Source organism: Protopterus annectens, chromosome 8.part0 (genome assembly GCF_019279795.1).
Source record: "Protopterus annectens isolate FY-2018-M chromosome 8.part0, PAN1.0, whole genome shotgun sequence".
NCBI classification, from domain to species: Eukaryota; Metazoa; Chordata; order Ceratodontiformes; family Protopteridae; genus Protopterus; species Protopterus annectens.
This window is the reverse complement of record NC_056741.1, coordinates 184,744,154-184,768,519: the sequence shown is the minus strand read 5'-3', so window position 1 is coordinate 184,768,519 and position 24,366 is coordinate 184,744,154. Positions and strand designations below refer to the sequence as shown.

Genomic DNA, 24,366 nt, shown 5'->3' with positions numbered 1-24,366 from the left:
TATCCAACACCAGTATATACTAACTAGAAATACCTCCAATTTTGACCAGACACCTCTAAATGACACCCTGGCACAAGTAAGCTGTAGCATTCTCAAAGTCCTCTCACTAGATGAAGCTGTTGAATTCTTTAATTTAACCTTCTTAAATATCTTAAACAATCTAGCACCCACACGGCAAAAAAGAATTAAAAACAACAATGCTACCTGGCTTACACATCCCACAAAACAACTGATGTCTAAAGAGACAAATGTTGGAAGCTTTGTAAAAAAACAAAGACCCCAATACATTTTACAATTCAGACAACATTGTAAGCAAGCAAAACATGTAGTAGTAGAAGACAAAAAACAATTGTATCTATCTAACCAAAAATGCCATAAACAAAACCTTAAGAAACTCTGGAATACAATCTCAAACTTACTTAACCCAGGATCCAGTAACAACCCCTGTCCAGGCAAATCCCCCACAGAAATTGCCACAATATACAACTCACATTTATAGACTCCATTGATAAACTTACAGGAAACCTCCCTCAAAGAAATATCACAGCGCACTCACCAAATGTAAACTACAAACTTCACCTTCTCCCCATCCTTACCTCAACTATCTTAAAACTACTCCTTAAAGTCAAACCATGTACTAATGTGCCTGATAACCTACCCCCAACATACCTACAGATGTCAGCAAAGATTATAGCTTATCCAGTTAGCATACTTATCAATAGATCTCTCCAAAAACAGCAATTACCCACTATCTGGAAAAAATATTATATTCTCCCACTACATAAAGGCATCCAGAACAGAATTTGCCAATTTCCAATCCATAGCAATCCTTCCCCCTCTATCAAAATTTTTAGAAAAATGTGTCCACAATCAACTCCTAAAGCACCTCCTAGACAATATTGTTTTTTTCTGCCACCTAGCATGGTTTCAGACCTGGACACAGTACAACCACTGCCCTTATATTATTCTTCCACACTGTAAACTGTGCAAGATACACAGGGAAAAGTGTGTCCTCATTATTCATCAACCTATCAAAGGCATTTAATTCCATCTCACATCCCGTACTGCTCACTAAACTATCTTACCTAGGAATCTCACTCCAAACTATAGATTGGTTCTCTAACTACCTTACAAATAGACAACAAGCAACAAAATGAGGCCAATATTTCTCAACTTTTCTCTCAGTATCAACAGGAGTTCCCCAAGGCTATACTTGGGGCCCTCCTCTTCAGTATATTTGTTAATAACTTACACTCTTCCCTGTCCCTCACCTCACTTATTCAATATGTAGATGATTCCGCCATCATCTGCTCTGCCTACTCTACCAGTGAACTCCAAAACTAACTTAGATCACATTCTCATCCACAGAAACATGGATGAACAACAAGCACCTAGCCCTAAATCCTAACAAAACTAAACTACTTCTATTCACGCCTAAAAGATTCACCCCCATAAACAGATCAGAATTTATTATTCAGTCTCAGAACAGCACTCTCATCAAAGTAGTGCCCCATACTAAACCCCTTGGAGTTACTATCAATGAAAATCTCTCCTTTGACCTTCATATCCTAAACAACATCAGAAAGACCTACAAAAGGTTAGGTCTGCTTTACAGACACATAACTTACCTCAACCACAAAAACCTAGCATCCTCCTTTCTTTTACCATCTCTACTATATGGTGCTCCCTGTGCACAGGCATTCAACTTTCTCTAAAAAACAAACTCAATTCTTTTTTGTTTAAATATTTTATTAAACTTTCTAAGAAAAATAAGAGACAACAAATGACAACAGTATTTTCATTCTAAGATAAAATATTAAAAAATGAAGTAAAAACTATTTACAATATGTAAATAGGCCTGAAGTATAACTGCAGATCACAGTTAAAATGCACAAGCCCTGGGATTCATTAAACTCCATGCAGGAATAGTGCTATTCCTGCACGTAGTGGGTTGTGCCAGTGCAGCACAGCAGTGCGCCTTGCATATTCATGAAGGCGCACTGCTGTATAACCTGAATGGGCACGATCTGTGAACAAGTGCAGGGGGCATGTCTGAGCATTGCTTTTACAGTAAACATGCCCCCTGCACTGAGAAAGTGCTGTACAGCACTTTGAAAAGAAAAACAGTGTCTGCAGACACTGTCAGCATACCCCCAACTCAACAGATATCTGCAGAATGGCTAGATTTCTGTCCTGGCAAAGAGCTGAGCCTCAAAATCATTAAATAATAACAAACATATGATTGTAAGACCCCACATCCTCCTAGTAAGTCATGCTAATGTAAAATGTATTAGTCATCAACTTTCCAAGTTTGTAAGAGCAATATTTAAAATTTGTCTTCTTTGCCCTCCCATCATGTTAGGCTTCGTCCACTTTGTGTGCTGTCAGAGGTGGAGAGGTATGACTCTTATCTATGTGCACATTTAGTTAATAAAAATAAAACAAATATGGTTTTTCCCATCCCCACTAAAGTTTAAGAGTAGCTGAGAGGACATGCGTGCCGTGCAGCTGTGTATAGCATATCTTAAACATCCGAAGGAGCTAAATAGAAATATACAGCCAAACTAGTCAAAGTGAAATAGTGTAGTGGCTAGAGCTTTAGCTTAGTATACAATCATTCATGGTTTGAAACCCAATGCAGTCTATTAATTTTTATATGTGAAAACAGCACTAAAAGTATTTTTTGTATAAATAGGTAGTGAATAATATATATTTGTTCACCAGGGTAGTGTAGCAGGTCCAAATGTGAGGTGTCAGTGTAGTACAGATGTAAAACCCCCATATAAACACAAGTGTCCTATACAGTATAGCCACAAAAGAATATAATGTAATGAAAACACATAGGGGGTGTTATGGAAGGGATATATGCATATCATAAGATGTCATTAAGAAGGAATCAACCCCACAATCCTAATAGTGCATAAAATGAAAGCCGAACAAATTGTGCTCAGCTATGCTTAGCCAGAGTAAGCATTGCTTAAATTTGTATGCTTAACAATAATTAGTGTAGCTAAGTGCATTTGCACACTGGTAAGCAGTGCTTAGCATCTAGCCCTTTAAGCAATGCTTATCTTTGCTAAGAAGGTTAGCCCATCATTTAGCTTAGCTTAGCATATTCATAACTGTCCAATCACAGCAAAGGGTGAGAAATCCTCCCTTTTCTGAGATTTAAAAAAGTTCAGTTACAGGCTTTTTGTTCTTGAACTGTTTGTAAGTTTCTTGGAGGCCATTTTATGCTTGGGCTAAGGGCAAGTCTCTCTGTTGATCAGTGGCAGTGAAAAACATTGAGCAGCCTGCCTGCCCCTGTGAGAGTGGTTACTGACTTGCAACTGTAGTTTTATTGGCCATTTTGGGTCAATTCCAAACTCTTTCATCTTCCTCTCTTAAAACCTGGTTGCCTCGTGGTTTTGGCGTCTTTTCAGGCTTGTTGGCTGTTGGTGAAGCACCCACCAAGAGGAGAAAACGCTGAGAGAAGAAAGGAGCCACTTTTGAGATTTTAAGTATTTTTCCTCTGTTTATTTGCTAAGTTTTTCTGCATAGCCACCTATTTTGAGCATTTTCTGGCTTGTTAAACTTGATTTCTGCATTAGTAACTGTATTTAGAGCACAACCTAGAGCTGTTTACTGCATTTCCTGTTTGCACTTATTTTTAAAATCGTGTTTTTCTCAAAACTTGCATTTTATCTGTCTTTGGCCTAGCACTCTTGTGTGGGGTCATTTACTGCACTGTTATAACTTGTTGATACTTGTGAACCTCTGCTATCTCCGAAAAAAACAAAAAAACAAAAACAAAATCTTGCTTTTTTCCCACATTTCTGAGATTTAAAAAAGTTCAGTTACAGGCTTGCTGTTCTTGAACTGTTTGTAAGTTTCTTGGAGGACATTTTTTGCTTGGGCTAAAGGGAAGTCTCTCTGTTGATCAGTGGCAGTGAAAAACATTGAGCAGCCTGCCTGCCCCTGTGGGAGTGGTTACTGACTTGAAACTGTAGTTTTATTGGCCATTTTGGGTCAATTCCAAACTCTTTCATCTTCCTCTCTTAAAACCCTCTTTTGCGTGGTTTTGTGCGTTTTTGTGCATAGTGCAACAGCGGGCAGCGCCACCTAATTGGGTTTAAACTATTCCTGGCTCCACAAAGTCTGCTCTTCACTTTTTCCCTTAGAACTGCTCTATCTCTCAATTTAAACACCATATTCTCATTCTAAGGCCCTTCACTGGTCCAATTAAGTAATCCTAAAAGTTAGCACTATTAAACCATAAGCACTACTTACTCTTATACTCTCTACGATTACCCTGTCCTCTATTGGTCCATCTTAAATTCAGTTTCCCTACATTACTCTAGCATGTCCAAAGGTCAGTCAATGGTTTCCTCTCCAGTCCAGCTGGTGAATCTGGGAATTTTGAGGCAATGTTACAAGTGTCTCATGTTCACGGACAACCCTCTCCTCCTCCAAACAGGTTCAAATATATGTGAGCGATGCAACTATTTAGCCAAACTGGAGGCTGAGCTCTCTCATCTCAAAACTGGTGTAACCAGTCAGGAGGAGAAGGTAACCTCACACAACACAATTCCAGTATCACATAGTCCCACCACATCAGCGAACCAAACACATAAATACACAAAAACATACTTGGAGGCTCTAAATAAAAATCTACCTAAGCAACAGAGACCTCCAAAACAGACATCCAAGCAAACGCTACCTCAAAACAAAACACGCACAACACATAGCCCACAAAGTCAGTGTGCCAAGCAGTCACAGCCCTTAAGGCTGAATAACACACCTGATACTCTTGTAATAGGTGACTCTATTGTCAAACACACTGACGTCCCGCTCACCAGGCTGAATAAAGAGAAAGTCATGGTGAGCTGCCTGCCGGGTGCTAGGATCTGCCACATAACGCAAGCACTCAGGTCACTCCAAAGCAAATACAAATATGACTCAGTCATTGTACATGCTGGTGTGAATGACCTGAGATGTACCTCCCTGGACTACATGAAAAGAGACATAGAGGAGCTCTCTGATCATGTAGCCCAGGCTGGTATGACCCTGATCTTGAGCAGCATCTTACCCTCACCTAGAATGATGCCACAGGACAAAGACAAAATGATCGATTTTAACAATTGGCTAAAGTTTTGGTGTCATTCAAAGGGGATCCAGTGTCTGTCAGCCTGGGATGACATGCTCGACAAGCCACGTTGCTTCGCTAGGGACGGCTTGCACCTGTCACCACTGGGCTTTCGGATATTGGCAAAGGCTCTTGCCACCCCCATAGTGCCTTTTTTAGGCAAGGCTCAAATGTCAAACCCACCCCCATAGACAGCACAAGGAACAAGAAACTAAGGGTAATGCTGCTTAACGCCAGAAGTCTTAACCTCAAGATGCACGCACTCAAAGCTCTCCTCAGTATGGAGAACATCGATATCTGTGCAGTGACAGAAACCCTGTTCAAGGCTCCAGAGAGCACCCCAGCACTACCAGGCTATACCTCATATCATGCTTTTTGGCACCAAAACCCGGACCAAACCACAAAAGGAGGGGGAGTTTCCATATTTATCAAGGATATCCACACCTCCAGGTTAGTGGCATTGCACAAAGTATCGGAGACCATCCATGTGCAACTAACAGTGGGCAAGACTGCTTTTCAGTTTATAGCATCCTACAGACCACCCTCTCAAAGTCAGGAATCCCACTCGGCTTTCCTGAAAACACTGGAGAACATGAAGTTCTCTCCGAATACCATTATATTGGGCGACTTCAACTACCCAAACATTGACTGGGAGCACTACTCAAGCCCCAGCACCTTAGCCCAAAGGCTCCTGGAAATTATAAACTTAAATGCTATGGAACAACTAGTCACCACTCCCACAAGAGGGGACAACATACTAGACCTGATCATTACCAACATGGGGACTCTATGCTCCACACCAGAAGTATATCCCTCATTGGTAAGATCAGACCATAAATTAATTTCACTGGATGTCCACATCCCGACCCCACCCCCAGCCCAGGAAACCACAGTGAAAAACTTCTCAAAAGTGAACTTCTCACTTCTAAAAACCGAAGTGGAATCCTTCAAGGCCCCAGGGCCAGTGGAAACTACGGCTCAAACCGCAGAATCCTATATAAACGCATTCTACGGACATCTCCAGGAATGCATGGATCATGCTATCCCAAACAAAACCAAGACCCAATCATCCAAAGGCAGGCGTCCAGTCTGGTGGACCCCTGCCATAAATAAACTGTACAACAGAAGGAGGAAGCTACTACATGATAGAGCAAAATCCCTAATAGGGAAGGCATCTCTGATCAGTGCTAGCAAAAAATTACGATCCCTCATAAAATCCTCCAAGGCCAGCTTCGAAAGAAAAATTGCACAGGACACCAAAGACAATCATAAGGCTTTTTTCAGTTATGTTAGGAACCTGGGATGCAACTCCTAGACTTGTTCTGAGTTGATTCTAAATGACAAAAAATACACTGAACCCACAGACATCACCAATATCCTGGCAGACAGGTTCAGTGCAAACTTCTCCCCCCCCCCCAAAAGAGCAAGTATCTATCCCAGCAGAGGGCTACCTCCCAAACATCTCTGATGCTCAGGTGAAGGCTGCCCTCTCCAAAGCAAAAAACACTGTTTCCATGGGACCAGATGACGTCCCAGGTTGCGTCCTACATGAACTCCAAGAGGAACTAATCCCTCAAATAAAACAGCTATACAATCTCAGCCTCACTACAGGATATGTGTCCACAGAATGGCGTACAGCAACAGTGGTCCCACTCCACAAAGGTGGAGCCTCTACGGACCCTGGAAACTATCGCCCCATAAGCCTGACTAGCTTAGTCTGCAAGGCTATGGAGAGGATCATCATGGAGCTCATAAACAAAGACATTGGGGACCTACAGACACTAGATCCTACCCAGTTCCGCTTTGTCAAGGGCAGACCCTGCCTTTTGAACCTGGTTGACTTCTTCGAAACAGTCACCAAAGCCATAGATGAAGGAAAGGTAGTCCACACAGCCTATCTGGACCTTGCAAAGGCATTTGACACAATACCCCACTCGGGCATCATAGATAAGCTATCCAGCTTAAATATAAACCCCTATGTCACAAGATGGGTTACAAACTGGCTCAAAGATAGAACCCACAGAGTGAGAGTTGCTGGAGCCATGTCAGACTCGAAACCAGTCACAAGTGGCGTCCCACAGGGTTCTGTCCTGGGACCACTCTTGTTTGGTATATACTTTTCCGAGGTACAGGCAAACGTGGGAGGACTATGGCTCACCAAGTTCGCAGACGACTGCAAATTGGGCGCCATCATCGACTCTCCAGCTGACACAAACATCCTTCAAAAACATCTCACAGAGACAGATAACTGGTGCCAGCACCATGGTTTAAAGCTAAATGCCAAAAAATGTATAGTCATACCCTTTGGCAAAAACAATGTGCCCACAAATTACCACATAGGCGGAAACCCATTAAGTACAGAGAAAGTTATTAGGGACCTGGAGACCCAAGTTGATAGCAATCTCTCCTTTGAAAACCACATTGCCAAAGTGGTTAGAAAGACCTTCTACATAGCACACCTCATCACGAAGGGTTTCACATCTAGATCAAGAGAGGTAATCATGCCCCTTTATTCATCCCTCATCAGGCCCATCATAGAATACAATGCCCCTCTTGGGATGTACCTTACCCGACACCTGCAGCAATTAGAAAGACCCCAAAAGTATCTCACCAAGAGGATCAAGGGTCTCAAACAGATGCCATATGCTGCTCGGTTAAAAAAGCTCCAGCTCTACACAGTTGCATACCACCTACATTGAGGCGATCTATGCCTGACATACAAAGCTATGTCAAATCCAGAATTAATGGACATGCTCCACCTCAGTAAATCTAAATCCCTTAGAGCCACACTCTCGAGGGACTTGAACCTCAGCACAGAAATAAATAGAACTTGCTGGAGGGACAGGTTCATAACCCAGAGGCTCCCTTCACTCTGGAATAGAATTCCAGTTCATGTGAGGCAGAGCACCTCACTGAATCTCTTCAAGAAGAATCTCGATAGGTGGATGGGAGATCATAGGTTTGTCCCAGGGATTACTCCCTTGTCACTATTAGATAGAGGCACAGTAAACTAAACCTTAAAAAGCGCACAGTATACTCAAATCAAGGGGTGGCGTAAGCCATACAGAATTGGGCTAGGCTTATAATTGCCCCAGGGCAGATAGCCTAGTATGAACCTATGAACCTATGAACCTATTTAAACCTTGCAGACATGAATACAGCCCATAACCAGTTGTAGCTCATCACTGTAGCACTATGGCTGGTGTTGGTGAGGGTGTGCACTTTCAGGTGCAGCGCTGGGGCATTCAGGAGTCCCGGGTCATGGTTTGGCTCCTAGTAAAAGACCATGAAAGGAGACTGCTGCAGGACCAGTACCACGGCTCCTAATACAAAGCGGAGGCCTTTGACTGTCTCGCACATGATCTCACCAGTGCCACTGGCATCCCTCAGAATGGTGAGCAGGTCTGGCACCAGTTTGCTGACTTGAAGCATAGGAAGAGGGAGCTCATGGACCAGTGGGTCCAAGATGCACTGGCAGGGAATGTCCCAGATGTGTGTAAGTATCAGTATCAATAAGTGTTTTCCAAAGTCCAGCCTGTGTATGTGATGGATAGGTAAGCATAAATGTTTCTCTATCTCCTGTACACCTGCAGATGAAAGGGCTGTGAACTTCGATGCCCACACCAGCAGGCTGCTAAGGCTGTGTCGCGAGGCTGGTGAGTACAAATCTAGCTTTTAGTATTCAGGGCAAATAAATAGAAAGGAGTAGAATATCACCTGTTATTATTTAAAAATGGGTATGTTTGTACTGAATAAATGAGACATTAGCAGAGTAATAGTGATGTACAGGGTATATAACAATAAAAGTGTCAGTACCTGTCAATAAAAGTCAAAACCCCGGACTGGTTGTGTTTACTTTGGTATGTGGTGGTATGAATTGAAATGTGTACAGTTTCTGCACAGCAACTATAGCTCTGAAAGCATTAAATAATCAAGGCTCATCTGACAAAGATTGTGGAATTGTAAAACAAGAGATTAACTATATGAAATGTTCCATGCACCAAAATCTGATACCTGAATAGTAATGTTGTGTTAACCAGTGTTTTCCAGACTGTGCTATGTCAAAGTATGAATACACAGTATAAGAATTATCTGCCAAGCATGAATGTCAGAATTACAAGGTCAGATTGTACAACCAAGAGAGTATTAGGAAGAAAACAGTCAAATAACAAACAGCAGTTTCTCAATAGCTCATTTTGATAAAACACAAGCTTGTTGTATTTTTTTGCACAAACAGGCACAGTTCGAATACTGGGAGTGGTAGTAAGCTGTATGCATAATTTCACCCAGAAATACATGAATATATGTAGAAACAGTCAGGTAGTGTTAACAGAAATTTCCTCCACAGGTCTGCCGGATAAGAAAAGGTATATCTTAGCTGTAAGAAGGCAGTACTTATACAGTGTATACAACACCCACTGTCCAACCCCAAGGCTACAAATGGCAGCAAGATAAGTACATACACCAAGTAGTCTTCTCCAAGAAATGTCCCTCAAGTGTCACACTGCCACAGCTAGTGGTCACTGCTGCCAGCACCCAGGGTGACCAATAGAAATCAAGGCAGAGTATGGCAGTAGTGCACACGCACACATACACACACACACACACACACACACACACACACACACACACACACACACACAAACACACATAGTATGAGTGCACATATGTAACATTGACTATGTGAATACAGGTAGAAACAGTCCGGTAGTGTTAAAAGAAATTTCCTCCACAGGTCTGCCAGGTAAGAAAAGGTATAAATTAGCTGTAAGAAGGCTGTAATTATACACTGTGTACAAACATACCACTGCCCAACCCAAGGACGCCTGGTCTCATGGATAACATCCAGAACCTGTTTACTGAGGTTGGCAGATTGGTTTGGCATTAGGAAATAAGCCAAGTTGCAAATTGAGTGTCTGCAATTGGGCATGCATGAATTCCCCTTCCATTTGGGTCAGGAGGTTTGGGATCTGAGGAAGATGCCCTGGAGGTAGCAGGGACAGGCTGCACAGCAAGGGGTACCAGTGCTGCAGGGGCCAGTCTGGAGCTATAAAAATGGTCATTGGTTTTTCCTCCCTTGTTCTGAGCAGTACACTGGGTATGAGAGATAGGGGAGGAAAGGCATAGACCGATAGATTGACCCAGGGGAAGGACAGGGCATCCACTTTCCAAGCCATGCAGTGATTCTCCCTGGTGCAGCATTTGCTGAGCTGATGGTTGGTGTGGAAAGCAAAGAGGTTGACCTTTGGGGTTTCCCTTTTCTGAGTTATTAGGGTGGAAGTACTTCTGTTGAGTTGCCACTTCTGTGGGTCCAGAAGATTTCTGCTTAATTGGTCTGCCAGAGAGTTGAGAGAGCCTGGTAGAAATTGTGCTAACAGGTGTAGTTGCATGGCAGAGGCTGTGTGCCAAAGGGTCATGACCAGCCTGCATGGAGGGTAGGAGTGAGTCCCTCCCTGCTTTTTCATGTACCACATCATAGTGGTGTTGTCTGTTTTGATCAGGAAAGCCCCTGGAGAGAGTAGGGGCTAGAAAGCTATCAAGGTGTGCTACACAGCCATCATCTCTTTTTGATTGATGTGCAGAGTGATTTGCTGTGGGCTCCATTGGCCCTGTATGCACATGCCAGCCAGGTATGCACACCAAGCATAGCCTGATGCATCTGTGGTGAGGGTCTGGGTGGTAGGAGGTTGGGAAAAAGGCATTCCCTTGTTGTGGGAGCATGCTGTTGCCCACCAAAGAAAATCTTTAGGTACCATTGAAGTTTTCTCATATGCAGTCTGGTATATGGAAAGAGTAGTATGCAAGATGCCATGACACCAGTGCTTGCAGGATCTTCCTGGTAGATAGCTGGGGCCTGGTGGCTAGTTGAGTGAAACAGGCTGTCAGGAAAATTTGTTTCTCTGGAGTAAGGTATGCCATCTGGGATGCTGTGTCTAGACTTGCTCCCAGAAAGATTATCCTTTGGGTGGGCACCTGTTTGGATTTCTTTTCATTGATCATGTACCCTAGGGAGGTAAGTACAGTTTTTACAAAAGCTAGGTGCTTGAGCAGCTTTTCCTGGCTGTGTGCCTGAATAAGGCAGTTGTCTAGGTATGGGTAAATCTGAATATTTCTTTGTCTGCAAAATGCAATGGCTAGAGCCAGAAATTTTGTGAAAACTCTGGGAGCAGTAGATAAGCCAAAGGGAAGTGCAGAGAACTGAAAGTGTTGAAATCCTGTCCTGAAGCAGAGATATTTCCTACATGATTCTCTGATAGGATTGTGGAGGTAATCCTATTTTAGATCCAGGGTGGCTAGCCAAGCGTCCTTGGAAAGCACGGGTAGCAGCTGTTGGAGGGTGAGTATTTTGAACTTTGGGATCACCAGGAAGGTGTTTAGAATGGATAGATCGAGGATGGGGTGCCAGGTGCTCTCTTTTCTGGGCACAAGAAAAGGTCCAGAGTAAAAACCTTGACCTATCTGTTCTGCAGGAACATGCTCTACTTCCCTCATAGAGAGCAGGGAAAGGATTTGCTTTTGAGCCTCTGCCCACTGATTTGGTAGTAGATCTGGGAACACTTTTGGGGTTGGAAGGGTGTGGAAAGAAAACTTGCATCCCTGACACACAATGTTCAGAACCCAGTGGTCCTTGGTTATGGTGGCCCAGGTGCTTGAGTGAAAGGAGAGTTTTCCTCCTAGGGGTAAGTGATGGTGGGCAGAGGGAGGGGTGCAGGAGGTGAGTCATTGTGAGTTCTTACCATAAGGGGGTAGCTTAGAACTCCCTGGTTTTGAAGTGGAAGTAGTCCACTGCTTATATCTCTGCATTCCCTGGGGCTGCTGTCTGGGGGATCTGCTTCCACAGGGCATAGACTAGGCTGGTTTACTGGGAGCAGGAAAGGACCAGAGTTTGGAGGGACAATGTCTGCTGAACCTAGGTAGCTGGACCTGAAAGAAATTCTTAACTGTTTGCATAGATTTTGCTTTTTCTTCCATCTTTTTTAAGATCTCTTCTGCCTTAGTGCCAAATAAGTTATCTTCGTGCAAGACGGCATCCAACAATTTAAATTTGTCATGGTCTGGCAGGGGCTGTTTCTTAAGCATGCTTGCCTTCTAATGACAGATCCAGTGACTGCTGCCCTGTAAGAAGCGTCTAGGGCATCAAAACCACAGTGCAAGGTGTGTTTAGTTACTTGACTTGCAGAATGCATTAACTCTTGTAACTCTTTAGATTCTGCCCAAGCAGAAAAGGAAGACATTTTTTGTTTAAGGAGTTCCAAGGTATGTTGCTAAAATTTCAGCATATGGAACGGACAGTTTAGTGCCCTGATAGCAAGAGTAGCTGAGGTGTATACTTTTTTACCCCATCTGTCCAATGCTCAGGAATCCCTGTCTGAGGGGGGGTGGGAATCTTAGCAGAGGTTGCTTTAATCCCTTTTGGCCCTTGAGAAATGACCTCAGGGTCAGCTGTAGGATTTTTAAAAAGATATTTGTGTGAGTCAGGGACTCTATAGTTCCTGTCTGGTTTTCTGGGAGCAGGAGGAAGGGTGTCAGGAGTCAAGCTGGATTCAAGGAAAACATCCTCCACAACATCCAGGACTGGGGGGATGGCCAAGAGTCTGTGTTGTGGAAGATCTAGGAATTCCCTGAGTCTCTTTTTAGACTGAGGGTAGTCCTGACTCTCCATTTGGAAATGCTCCCTTAAAGCATGCTGGGTTTCCCCAAAATAGAAATCCTTTGGGGGAGAGGCAGAAGGAATGGAATCCTCTGCATCAGAATCCTCATAAGTGGAGAGGGGTTGCATGTCTTCATGTTCAGATGCATCAGATTCATCTGACTCTTGTTCAGACAAAACTACAGGGGACAGATCTCTTTTCCTTTTGGAGGGGGTAGATTTTCTTCCCCTGATCAGCATATAAGGTCCTCCATCATTTTAAGCATTTGAGACAGAGGCAAGGTAGCAGGCACCTGAGAGTGTGTCATCGGTTTCTTGGGTGTGGTTCACACCCTGGGCATAAGAAACTCAGTAGTTTTAGAAAGAATGGTAGTCACAAAAGAAGACTTCAGTTTGTGTCAAGATTTGGTAGTGTGAAGGACTTCCTCGGAAGCCAGTGCCAGCTCATTTGCTCCGGACCCATCCAAGGTAGAGACAACCACAGGATCCTTAGTTGAAAAAGAGTTTTGCAGCATATTGGACTCTGAAAGGGTCTCGTTAGTGGCCTGCAAATCAACAGAAGTAGACATCAGGGGCTGCAAAAGCGCCTCACTGAGTACCGGAGAACTGACGACTAGCTTAACAGAAGTGCCGTCGGTAGGTTTGGACCTGTGTGGTTTGTCTCTATCTTTATCTTTACATTTTTTCAGAAGATCTGCTGTGGGATGGCTTACTGAAGCAATATCAGAATTCAAGGACTGTAAGTGAAAATATCTGGCTACAATAAGGGCCCAAAGATGGATAGTTCTGGCATTGAACAAAGCACAGAAGCGACAACGATACTTACCTTTAGAAGACTTCAACTTCAATTTGGTAGACGAAATCTCAGGTAGTGGGCAACCGGCACTTGTCTGAACTGCTTCTACTTCAGGCTCCACAGCAAGAAAGACTGATGTAATGGTGTCGGCTGCCTTACTTTATACTACTGAAGACCTGACATCAGTCCTCAAGTGGCAGCAACTGACGCAGAAATACTAAGTCTCTGGTATTCGGGCCGGCCGAGGGCTACCCTGCAGGGATAACCCAAATGTGATGACTGCAACAGTGAAACATTAAGAACATCTGTATAACACTATAGTCCAAATAACTAAATAGGCAGAGGTTCTATTTTGAGGGCTGGTAAGTGTGTGTGTGTGTGTGTGTGTGTGTGTGTGTGTGTGTGTGTGTGTGTGTGTGTGTGTATGTACGTACAAGAGTCTGTAAGTGTGTATGTTTGCACGTTCCCACCCACAACACTTCCCACTGCTCTACTTTAGCAGTTCTGCTAATGTTATTGCCCTTGGAAGTAGCCTTTGGACAATTCTCAGCCCTATAAGCTCCATGATGCATGTAATAACTAACAGTATAGCACAGATAACTAGATAAGCAGGGGTTCTACACTTAGTTGTGCCAAATGTGTATGTGTATGAAGGTGTTTGTAAGTGTGTATGTCTGTAGGATAATGTATTTTTGATGGGTCTATATCACTTAAATGAAAGTTCTGAATGTCAATTGCTGTAAACAGCAAAAATGCCAATAATCAATGTCTATTTTGTGAGATTGTGGTACAGTGAAGATTGGGAAATTTGCCTTTTCTTCACTGTAGTGCGATCTCGGAGTTGGTATATATAATTAGCGGGGAAGTGGGAGGGTGCAGCCCCCCACAGTAAAGGATTTGATTATCGGCATTTCCGTTGTTTACAGTGATCGACATTCGGAACTTTTGTTTAAATGATATAGACCCTAATTTGATGCCCTTCTCACCCAGTACATTCCCCATTGCCATACTTTACAAGAGCTCTTAATGTAATCACCTTAGATGTACCTTGCGATACTATTAAATCCTCTAAGCTCTGAGGCATGTGTAATAACTGAGTAACACCATAGTACACATAACTAGATAGATAGGAGATCTATATTCAGTACTGACAACTATAATAGTATGTGTGTGAAGCATATCCCCTGTGGCTGTTGTGTGTGTGGGTTATACCATTTTAAGGCCTGTTGACCTCCTACACATGACATTACTTTAAAGACCCTGTTAATGGCATCTGCCTCACATGCACCATGTATACAGCCCATACCAGTCATATGTACAGATTTATATGGGATATCCACATCTGCAACCTATATGTGGTCTGTGTCCCCTGACAATGAGCATTTCTGTGATATCATTGCCAAATATGTCAATTACCGTACTGACACACATGCCAGCATCAGACATCATACCTGACTGACACATCATGTTGATACAATGTCTGTCACTCTATCACTTGTGCAGGTGTGTAGGACCAGTAGATGAGACCAATCGCTATGTCTGGTAGGCTATCCCATCATCCATGAAGGCATTCACAAGATTACTTTTTGTAAAAGGTTCTGTGCTATGTCCCAGTCATATAATCTATGTGGAGCATGTCATGTGTACGCAGCACTATAGTACATACAAGTGGATACATAAGGTTACTAATATGTCTATCGGCAACTGTGTATGTTTTTCTGTATGCACAGCCCCTGTCACTCTCTTCAGTGTGTGAATGTGATGGCTATACCATTTTGTGTGCCTCTTCCACCCTGTGAACTCCTTCATTGCTAAACTAGTGTCAGCCCATACAGATGCCATCCACCATACAAGCACAGTTACACAGTTTCTAGCATCAAGCCACTGTGGTGCAATGGTAATATCACTGTGTATTGTACTTTAATAGATGGGTAGGTCATCTACTCTGATATATGTCACCTCCATGTGCATGTGTGTCTTAATGCATGTCCCCATGCAGTGGTGTGTGTGTGTGTGTGTGTGTGTGTGTGTGTGTGTGTGTGTGTGTGTGTGTGTGTGTGTGTGTGTGTGAGATGGCTCTAACATGTTAAGTGCCTCTGAACCCACCATTGGCAATCCTAACAGCCCCTGCAATTGTCATCCACTTCAATAGTAGTGGCAGACACTGCCACATTACAGTACCGCTGTGCTATCTGTATTATGTAACTAGCACTATCATTCGTAAAACTGTGCAAGTAGGGGCTGTGCTCAGCCCTTCATCAGCTGCCCATGTACAAGACTGACTCTGGTGCACTACCACACGAGAGGCCAGGCATGCATATGAGATAGCAGACACACATGCTGGTAATTGTCAGGTTAGATTAACACAGGTTGATCTGTGTCAAGAGTACACACCCCAAAGCTGTCATACACAGTACCAGGAATACCCTCATCAAGTGCATGATGGTCGAGCAGATGTGACAGAAATGCCAGGGGCAACAGGTGCTGATAGCTGAAGTTGCTGCAGTTAAAGTAATGGCTAAGCTTGTGAGGGACCTAGTGCCAGTACTCAAGAAACCTCCTCTGTATGTGTGAGCCTGCAGTCCTACAGAACACCCAGGTGACATGTATGAAGGTTAGGTGGCTGTGTCAAGGGTATGTATGCAAGGTCACACTGTCTGTCACAATTGCCCCTCACACACTGTTGCATGTAAACACATCTGGTAAACATGTACATATACAGCTGTACCTTAGCTATGAAAAGGTCACTGTGTTTCCACTCCACCTTACTCATCATTGCTACTGTCAGCAGGCCTACAGCCTGCAGACACACAGACACCTGGAACACAACCAGAATAAAGCATGTGACACTGCAGTCAGTCAGCAGCACTAACAGCAATAGTGCATCATGGCTAACAAGGTACATACACCTCGATGTGTACCCGTAACTATGCCAGCAGAGAACACCTTACACAGCATGACATTGCTACACTGTACTATAGGCATCCTGTGCATTAGTCCAATATGAGCATGTCCATGCATAGATGGTATGGATAACAGGGTTGTGTCACAAGTATCATCACATGCACAGGGTGTGATGTTGGATTGCTAGAGGTCTAAGCTGGGCCATATGGCTGACAGCATGTGTGAGCGTCTGGAGGGTTAATGTTCAACTGGGTCATGCAGAGGAGCTGTGCATGTCTGGTGGCGACTGGCCTGTGATAGGGATGTGTGAGTGTTTGCACACCATCAAGCAATGTGGATGCCTGACACAGGGCTATGTTGGACAGCCGTGAACCATACATGGCAGGATGTATGGTTCACTCCTGGCAGGGATGCAGTAATTGGTTCTGCCAGGAGTATCACTGGCACTGCCAGACCCAAGGACAGATGCAATACTACTCCCTGATGGTGAATGTTTTCTACTGGATCTACATCCCTGATAGGACTGGCCAGAACAATGTGCCTATGGCCTGCTCCGGTGTGGTGTGGACAGCACCCTCCCTTTGGTTGTGCTGTTGGTACTGCCACTATAAGACTGTGAATGTACATGGGCACATGGGCTTACAGCTAATCATGTTGCTGTTACGTTCACCTGGCCAATGCAGTACTCCCACCACATGCTCAAGTACAGGCATTGCACAGTTGAGCAGCGACAATGTCTCACCCCACTGTCTATCCATGACATCAGCAAGATAATGTATGGCATCACAAATGCGTGGAGGTCATCATGCATGGCAGTGAACATGACCCAGAGCATCTGTTTGGTGTTGTAATCAGGATGCGCCTGTGCCTTCATGATGGACCATAACTTGGGTTTGGTGACACCTGCTGTGGCACTTGCAACAGTGGCTTGATGGACAGCAGTTCTCCGTCAAGCATCCCTGTTCATCTGCCTGTGTGTGACCTCACCTGGTCTCTGCCTATGGCTGGTGTCTACACTCACATTCATCATACTCAACAAACTAGTCTGTTCTATGCCACCACCCTTAACCTGTCCATTATCAGTGACTGCTGGGGACAGGGTATGTGTGAGCATACTGATTGTGTGCACGGACATGATGGGTGAAAGTGGGATAAAAAACAATAGCACAGACTCAGGCTCCAACAACCCCACTTGTGCCTCACTATGACCACCATCATCATGGGAGTCCGCTAAGAAACTGACATCAGGTTATGAGAGGGAGGGACATGAAACCCTGTGTTCACTTGCAAGGGGAAGACAACACATGCAAATTAATACCCTGCAATATTATGTTTGTACACACACAAACACACACACACACACACACACACACACACACACACACACACACACACACACACACACACACCCGCACACACACGCACACACACACACACACACACTCCTGGTACAATGTGGCACAGCTGTGACACCTATGGGCCCTTCAGGGCAGACCTTATGGTAATTCTGCCTGCCAGAATCCATCTCATTCACTGCTACTGTAAGTCCCACAATAAAGGGTGACAAATCCTACTGTGTGATGGGTCTAGTAGCAGAATGGTAATTGTGGCCAAGACCAAGGCTATTGGAGTGAACTATACAGTGTCACCAAGTGCATATGCACTTACTGCTATACAGACCAGACACAATGACAATGTTTAATGATATGTGATAATTGATGAAGGGACAAGATGATACATTATCACTACAGTAACTACACAGTTCAGACTCACAGGGATTCATTTCAGACAGCATTGCAGGACAGTCTGCAGTACATACAGGAAATATGTAAAGTACAAGGTGCATAGCTTCATAAGATGATACCAGGCTATTGGCCTTGATGCCCTCCTAATCCTGACCCAGACATTCACCCATGTCCCTTCCAAGCCAGCACCTGTTTCCCCTGTCCAGCTGGAACACATGCAGGATTCAAGGGGTGTCCCATCCATTTCCCATGCAGTTGTCTAGCTTCTTATTCAAGAGGGCTATACACATACTCTGCTAGACACGGGGAAAGAATGTATTTTACAGATGGTGTATTGTGTGTGACACTACACTATCCCATTAACAAGCACTATGCATGTTATGATGACTGGGGAGAGATGGGCAAAGGCTGCCAGCCTAGTCAAATAGAATTTAATATATAATTCTATCAACTGTATAAATAAATGTAAAATACAGGCTTGTGGTTTTAAATGTAAGAAAACACTGTGAAATGTGGAACTGCAAAATATGTGACAACATTGCACTCTACTGGCCCAGTGAAGCATGTTATATCCTTTCATGCTAGAATTCGGCCCGAGGGCGGCTGGATAAAGATGTCATGCCCACTGTTTTAAGGCTAAAGTTTATGACTAGTATTTAGATATGGAAGGTGCTTTATTGCTTTAGTTTCTGTAAGTATATACATGTGAAATGTCTTCTATTATTGTAAGTTTCTGTGCAGGTGTTAGATTGCTAAATAACGCAATTTGTGGCCTGAGAACTCAGACCAGGGGTTAAGATGATGCAATATGAATACTGGGAAAATCTAAGTGTCAAAAATGATGTAATTTTGGGAGGACCTTAGAGATATGTTTGTTAGTAATGTTTAAATACTATTTCTCACAAGAGACCTGGAAGCATTTTGATCTGGACATCTAACTTACCAGCACTGCCTATGCTCTTTATGTATGTAAGTAGGATTGTAGCACTGTGTTTTCTCTAAGATTAGCTACAGATTAGAAAGTTAGATTTAAGTATATTTTTCTGTATAATCAGATCTTCCTACAATATTATTTTAAGTTTCTGTGTGATCTGTGATCTCTTAGATACCTCTGTGGTGTAGTAGATTTGTCTTGTGTTTTAATTATTTATTATTAAATATTTGTAAAGCCTTCTACCTGTGGCTGGTTTGTGTAGAGATGAAGTATGCTTTAGAGTACATTATATATTTATATAGTTTACTGTCTAAGCTCTTCCAATAAGTCTTAGAATGTATAGTCACATTACCATTGGATATTAATATTGCACAGTAATAATTGGACACCATTTTAAGGGCCTTTTAGTAGCTGATATTATTAACTGGGTGGTGGCAGTAATTACTACTGTATAGTCTGGGTAAAGGGGCACAGCTAGAGAATCTGTGTCAGCCTTTCCCAGGAGTGTCTGTGAAGTTGTATAAATACTTATCTCAAAGTGTGTCTGTGTTGTGTCAGCTACTTGGGCAGTGACATGAAGCGCTGGTTGGACAGAGATGGTACTGGAGGCTCTATCTTGCCCAGTTAGGCTGAGACCTGGACCCTATAGCTGTGCCAGTGGGGATTCTTATTGGGGATCTGGAGAACAAGGGAGCAACCAGCCCCAGACTGAATGTCATCTCTGTGTGCACTTAAGGGAAATTGTACTTTACTGTGTGTATTAGCTATCCTTTCCTCACCTAGGAGATGACCTCCTGGGTGTTAGTGGTGAGGATTGAGGCTCCTTGATTGCCAGGCCAGGGCACGGTCATCACAAGTATTTGGCAGTGGTGGGATCTACTTCACATACTAACCGGCTTGTAGTGGTGAGGGTAGAGCGAATTCCTGTAGCTTATGTACAGTGATCTCTAAAAGTGTTTTGTACTCTAAAACAGCCACGCAGTGTATACCAAGAGTTCAGATCACAATTGTTTATTTATTTTGTTAGCTTAGTGTTAGTCAGGGTGAGCAGGCCGCATGTCAGCAGAAGAGTATGGAAAGCTGACAAAGAGCCAGCTGGCGGAGATGTGCCAGGCTAGGGGGCTGGTGCATGGAAACCTGACTAGGGCAGACCTGATTACAGCCTTGGTTACAGCTGCATCAGAAAACAGCATCCTGAAGGATAATCAGGCTGACAGTGGAGATACAATATTCTTGGAGAATGGAGAGCTCAACCTTTCTGCAGTGGACTTAAAAATCCAGTTGGAGCTAAAGAGACTTGAGTTGGAGGCCAGGCATATGGAACTAGAAGCATCTGAGAGAATGAAGAGACTAGAAGCTGAAGAACAGGAACAGCAGAGAAAGCATGAGAGGGAAATACTGACTCTTCACCAGAGTCATTGAGGTAATGGGGAAGGGAGTAACTGGACCCCAGAAGCACAAAATGTCAGTAAATTTCTTCCACAGTTTAAAGAGGGGGATAATTTTGAGAGTTTTATTCATATGTTTGAGCAGGTATGTAAACAGTATGAAGTTGACCAAAGCCTCTGGGTACGGTTCCTGACCCCCTTACTCCATGGTAGAGCTGTAACTTCCTTAGCAAAAATGCATGACACTGACTGTTTTGATTATACTGCTGTAAAAAGACATTTGTTAGACTGTTTTAAGCTAACACATGAAATGTATGGGAACAAGTTTCGTGAGCAGAGACACAAGGCAGATGAAAATGTATGTGAATATGTGGTTGAAATGAGCACTTATTTTCATAGCTGGGTGAGTGGATGTCAGGTCACCACTTTTGAAGGGCTGGCAGACCTTTTGGTACGGGAACATGCCCTTAGTACTTTGCCTGAGGACATGAGAATCTGGTTAGCTGATAGACAGTGTGCTAATTCAGAGGAGTTGGGTAAGAAGGGAGACCTATACCTAGCAAGCAGAGTAGCCCTGCACAGGAAAGGGACCCCTAATACTGCTCATGGGACTAAAGGAACCCATGGTGGGCAGCACAGACTGCCCCAACAGAATCTGCCAGTAGCAGGGGAAGCCACTAGTCCAGGTACACATCCAGGATTTAGGGTTAAATGTTTTGAATGCAACCAGTGGGGCCATGTGGCATACAGGTGTCCACGGAGGCAAGGTGGGGAACCAAAGGTGAGGAAGCCAGTAAGTGGGAAAGACAAAATGCCAACAGTGTGTTGTCTTGAGACAACACGGGAATGGAACTACCATCCTGCAGATGTCCTGAGAGGGAAGGATTTGGATGAGGCAGTACCATGTACTTATGCAGTTAAATGCAGTGAGGCTAGGAGACAAGCATGTGGGTCTGGTAGCCTGGGAGAGACCCAGACAGACTGCATACTTGCAGACAGGACTGCTGAGGTGTTTACTTCAGGGAGTGAGCTACACTGTAGCAGTGAGACTGAATGTGAGCTACAGCTGCTTGCAGTTACTGATGTTCCCTTGGACAGGGTAACTACAAAGGTAGAGGTGAGTAGTAGTACCCAGGCTGACAGTGAGGCACCGCTGTCAGAGGATGTCAGATTTCCAGTGGAAGGGGAGCTGGGAAGGGTTACAAGGAGAGACTTGAGACAGGCTCAGCTCTCAGACCCTACATTGCAAGGCCTGAGGCAGGTAGCTAGGGAGGCACCTGATTCTCAAGGGAAGGGGGAATCTGTATACTGGAACAAAGGGTTACTGTACAGAGAGTGGACCCCTGAGGGAGAGCTAGAAGATGAGAGAGTACAGCAGTTGGTAGTGCCTAGAGATTACCATCTTGCAGTTCTAGCCATGGCCCATGATATTCTCTTTGCAGGTCATATGGGCATAAAACATACAAAGAGGCGTATTATGCAAAATTTCTATTGACCTGGAATTTCCAGAGATGTAGCAGAGTACTGCAGGACCTGTGAGCTGTGCAAAAGGTAGGCAAGCCAGTAGACAAGGTGAGAGCTCCTTTGATGCCTTTGCCCATGATTGAGGAGCCATTTCAGAGGGTAGCTATGGATATTGTGGGTCCTCTGAGTACCCCAAGTTCCACAGGGAAAAAGTATATCCTAGTGATTGTAGATTATGGTACACGATATTCTGAGGCAATGGCTTTGTCCTCCATTGAGGCCGAGAAGGTGGCAAATGCTTTGCTAGAGATTTTCAGCAGGGTAGGTTTCCCAAAGGAAATACTGTCTGACAGAGGTGCCAATTTTATGTCAGACCTGCTGGCTTGTCTGTGGAGGTCCTGAGGGGTGAAGCACATGAAGACCACCTCCTACCATCCCCAGACTAATGGTCTTGTTGAGAAGTTAAACTCTACAATCAAGTCAATACTACGGGCATTTGCAGATTAGTTTAAGAGTGAGTGGGACAATCTGTTTTTTGCTTACAGAGGTTCCCCAGGAATCCACAGGTTTTTCACCCTTTGAGTTGCTGTTTGAAGGGTCCTCTAGATTTAATTTGAGATGAATGGGAAGGTGAGTGTGAGTCTCACAAGGAGTCTGTTGTGGCATATGTCCTGAACCTCAGGACAAGGCTCAGGGAACACATAGGCCTCGCCCAGGAGAACCTGGCAGAAGCCCAACAACAGAAAAAGGTGTGGTATGACAGGAATGATCGAGCTGGAGAGTATGCTGTAGGGCAGCAGGTAATGGTGCTCATTCCTGTCAGAGACAACAAGCAGCTTGGGAGGGGACCCTACAAGGTGGTAAGAAAGGTAAGTGCTGTTAACTACATGGTGGAAGTGCTAGGCAGACAGCAGGGGCACAAATTGTACTATGTTAGCATGATGAAACCTTACCATGATAGGGAGGCCCTTGTGCTGAGCATTTGCAGTGGATTGCAGGAGGAGTCTGAGGGAGATCTGGGGACTGATCTCCTCGGTGAGGCTTGGGCTGATACCTCGATGGAAGGGGTAGCAATGTCCCAGCAGCTATCTCCTACCCAGGTTCGAGAAATCTGAGCAATGTTGTAGGAGTTTGGGGGCATGTTCACCGGGAAACCAGGGAGCACCCACCTGGTGCAGCACCAGGTGGATACAGGACCCCAAAGGCCTATCAGTCAGGCCCCTTATAGAGTGCCTGAGATAGTCAAACAGACTCTGAAGGAGGAGTTATAGGAGATATTGGAAGTAGGGATGATTCAAGAGTTCAACAGTCCCTGGGCCTTGCCAGTGGTTTTGGTGCCAAAGAAGGATGGCAGCACCAGGTTCTGTGTGGATTACAGGAAATTAAATAGTCACACAGAGTCAGATGCTTACCCCATGCTTAGGACAGTCGAGGCCCTAGAGCAGCTGGGTGGGGCTAAGTATCTTACAACCATTGATCTTACCAAGGGTTACTGGCAAGTGCCCTTGATTCCCAGTGCTAGAGAGAAGTCAGCCTTTGTGACTCCTTTTGGTTTGTATGAGTTCACAAAGATGCCCTTTGTGATGAAGAATGCCCCAGCGACTTTCCAGAGGATGGTAGATCATATCTTAGCAGGAGCAGGAGGGTTTTCCCTTGCTTACATGGATGATATTGCTATCTACAGCCATTCCTGGAAAGAGCACCTTCAGCATGTCAGGGAGGTGCTGGGCAGACTACAGCGGGGAGGGTTGACCATTAAGCTGAGCAAATGTCAGGTGGGTATGGCAGAGGTCTCCTACCTAGGACATAGAGTGGGAAGTGGTAAGATAAGGCCAGAACCTGCCAAAGTGGAAGCTTTTCAGGCATGGCCTGCACCTGTTACCAAAAAGCAGGTGAGGGCATTCTTAGGGACAGCAGGGTACTACAGAAAGTTTGTTCCCAATTATAGTACCACAGCTGCTCCCCTCACAGACCTGACAAGGAAGAACAGGCCAGATAAGGTAGCATGGACCCCAGCATGTGAGCAGGTATTTCAGAAGCTTAAGGAAGCTTTGGGAGGACCCCCTGTGTTAGCCAGTCTAGACTACAGCAAATACTTTGTTGTGCAGGTGGGTGCTTCAAACTATGGGGTGGTGGCTGTACATAGCCAGGTTTCTTCAGAGGGAGAAGTGCACCCAGTGGTTTACCTCAGTCATAGGCTCCAACCCAGGGAGGAATGCTATGCAGCGGTAGAAAAGGAATGTCTAGCCATAGTGTGGGCACTACAAAAACTTCAGCCTTATCTGTAGGGAAGGAAATTCACTCTGATGACAGATCACAACCCTCTAACATGGCTAAACAGAGCCAGTCAGCAAAATGC

The 24,366-nt window shown here is 44.3% G+C and overlaps 1 protein-coding gene across 1 annotated transcript in view; it reads right to left on the bottom strand.

Annotated features, from left to right (window-relative positions):
* The window catches only part of LOC122808182 (scavenger receptor cysteine-rich type 1 protein M130-like), a 650,469-nt gene that overhangs the window by 614,526 nt on the left and 11,577 nt on the right, over positions 1 to 24,366 (bottom strand). The window lies entirely within an intron of this gene.